Below are 3,533 nucleotides of genomic sequence, written 5' to 3'. Positions count from 1 at the left end.
ACTACAAAGCTGCAAGAAGTTGTTTGATTGTAAAGAAATTCATAAAAAATAATGAAATAAAAATGCAAAACATACATTGATACATATTGGTTATTAAAACTTGAATGTATTATATTGGTTATTATATCTATATCTATCTCTAATTATATATCTATATATCTATCTATATCTCTAATTATATTCAATATATATAATCTCAATATATATATCTCAATTATATAAAATATATATAATATAACCAACTCAAAATCTGATTGGTTGAAGCAGCAGTTTCATGGACTTTTTTTTTCATGTTTGAGGGTCTGCAGAACAGATTGTGAAGGCCTCAGGCAGACTTCTTTGACTTTGACCCTGCCTGGCACCAGATGATGTCTGATCATCTGTTGCTGCTTCTGAAGAGTGCAGACGCTGTCCTTGCTTGCTCCTGCTGTTTCCTTCGTTACTTTGCTTTTTAATCAGTTTACCTCCTCCAACACTGGATAATGTGTCTATTTTTGACTTCCTAAAAGACTTTTAAACCATTTTTAAAATTTTTTAATAAATCATCTGATGAGCCAGCAACATGTCGGAGGGAAGAATCCAAGGGAATTCTATCTGTGAGCGCTGTCGGAGCTATCAAGAAATTAATGAGCTACAAGCACAGATATTTGCTTTAGAAACGGAACAAGGACTTCAGATGCTCCAAGTGACTTCCAGCGGTGAGCAGCTCACAGTTACTTCCAGAGAAGAGGATGAAAATTCTTTTAACTTAAACCTGAGTGATACTGTGTCTTTTCCAAAACTTGGTACAGACCAAAATGCTAAGATAAAGCAGCGAGTGACAAAAGACAATGCTAATATCGTTACATCATAGATCATCTGCTTCACCTCCTCGGTCCTTACCGGGTCCCTCAACCAAACTCTCCCCTGCTCGCCCTCCCCCGCCTTTCCCCAGAGCTGTTATCACCAAGAGCTCGGACGCACAGGGCCTCTGCTGTCCCAGGACATACAGTCATGATAAAGGTAACATCAGGCTGGGGCCCTGCGATGGAGCTGTATCTCCAGTTACAACACATAGACCAGCTTCCTGTACTCAATGTCAGATCTTTATGCAACAAATCATTTATAATTAATGATTTAATTTCTTCTTTTAATCTTGACTTTATGTTTTTAACTGAAACATGGCTTGACAAAACCAGGTAATGCAGTGCTGGTGGAATCAACCCCTCCCAAATTCCAATTTGAATCTGAAACTCGAACAAATAAAAAGGGTGGAGGAGTGTGTGCATTTTTTAGAGATCATTTGGTTACACACAGGTTGTCATTTGGGGTGTTTTCATCATTTGAGTATGTTTCCTTCAAAATGGAGCTAAAACAATCACCATCCATACTCTACATAGTCATATACAAACCTCCTCAGCACCGTCAAAGTTTTATTGATGATTTTATTGAGATGCTATTGCAGCAACGGGCAATGCCAGTCTGTACTACTGGATACCATGAGTGGCACTATTGAGTGTTTGATAAGGGGAGAACGCTTATGTTTTGACTTGAGCAAATACAATTAGGCTGCTATTGCGGCCATTGGCAATGCCACCATGTCAAGTCAGCGGGCACCAGTCGATGACATGAGTGCCACTGTGGTTGGAAAGGGGAGAGCGCTTTGCACTGTTGAATGATCACAACAGGCCCTATGCCACCCATGGCGCCCGGGCCTAATAATGATAAATATTGCCACAAAATCTCCAAAATGTTGTGCATTTATTTTTTGTTGCTTCACTGCTCAAAAACAGAAAGCAAAAATTTGGATAACTTTTGATGTTCCACCCTATAGCAGGCGATAATGTAACAGTGGCCAATAATGTAATAACTTGCCGGTAATGTAAGATAATGTCTGAAACAATAACGTAATAACCTAATGCCAATAATGTGGTAACATATTACATTTTTGGTTAGTTACTACCAGTGTTGGGGAGTAACAGATTACATGTACCAGAGTTAGATAATCAGAGTACAAATTATGAGTAACTGTATTCTGTTACAATTACTGTTTAAGTGAGTAATTGGATTACAGTTACTTTGTTAAAATAAATGGATTACATGGCTCCTGTTCGCACATTTTGGGCCATATCCCTTTTTTTTTTTTTTTCTCGATAATTCCACTCATTGCTGGACACTAAACCAGGTCTAAACCAGGTCTAAACTAGGACTAAACCAGGACTAAACCAGGACTAAACCAGGTCTAAACCAGGACTAAAATCAGGACAAAAAACAGGTCTAAAACCAGGTCTAAACCAGGTCCAAACCAGGTCTAAACCAGGTCTAAACCAGGTCTAAACCAGGTCCAAACCAGGACTAAACCAGGTAAAAACCAGGTCTAAACCAGATCTAAATCAGGACTAAACCAAGACTAAACCAGGACTAAACCAGGTCTAAACTATGTCTCAAACAGTATTTAACAGGACTAAATCATGCTGCGTGGACCGTGTCTCCTTTTCTTCTATCAATAATATTTTTAATTTGGATAAGTAAAGACTTTTTATTTTCTTTTAGCAGACAAAACATCTTATGTGAAGATTTCCTAGTCTTTGCTTCTCTACAGCAAATCAAGTAATCCAAAGTATTCAGATTACGTTACTCACTTTAAGTAATTTAATGGATTACATTACAAACTACATTTTGGGGTATGTAATCTGTAATCGGTAGGGGAATACATTTTAAAAGTCACCTTCCCAACACTGGTTACTACATTATTTGCTAGTTTAAAAACTGCTGCCAATTATGTAATAATTTCTTAATATCATTTAAAAGAACAGTATGTAAGAAATAACTCATAAAATCACCCTGATATATCACCAGACATTAAGGAACCACGATCAGTTCAAATACTTTTATCACCGACCAGGCCCGCACACTCACAGAAGTCAGACCCAGGCCCACACACACTCACAGAAGTCAGACCCAGGCCCACACACACTCACAGAAGTCAGACCCAGGCCCGCACACACTCACAGAGGTCAGACCCAGGCCCGCACACACTCACAGAAGTCAGAACCAGGCCCACACACACTCAGAGGTCAGACGCAGGCCCTCACACTCACAGAGGTCAGACCCAGGCCCACACACACTCACAGAAGTCAGACCCAGGCCCGCACACACTCACAGAGGTCAGACCCAGGCCCACACACACTCACAGAGGTCAGAACCAGGCCCTCACACTCACAGCAGTCAGACCCAGGCCCGCACACACTCACAGAGGTCAGACCCAGGCCCACACACACTCACAGAGGTCAGACCCAGGCCCACACACTCACACACTAGTTCAGGATAACTCCTATACACAGTTCTTTATAAATGCATATAAATAAATATAAAATTTATTAATATTTAGCTTGAATTGTTGAACTGAATTAATAATATTTATTGGATCCCCCAAAAAAAAAAAAAAATCTTCCAGGGGTCCAATAGCATGATAATCTTGCAAATACAGCAAATAACAGAGAGACAGAAATAAATGTGACTTTTTTTTAAATTATTTTTATTATTAACATCAC

The sequence above is a fragment of the Boleophthalmus pectinirostris genome, unplaced genomic scaffold, assembly GCF_026225935.1.
Source record: "Boleophthalmus pectinirostris isolate CB_2022bp ecotype Guang Dong unplaced genomic scaffold, ASM2622593v1 HiC_scaffold_17, whole genome shotgun sequence".
Taxonomy (NCBI): Eukaryota; Metazoa; Chordata; class Actinopteri; order Gobiiformes; family Gobiidae; genus Boleophthalmus; species Boleophthalmus pectinirostris.
This window is presented reverse-complemented; position numbering follows the sequence as displayed.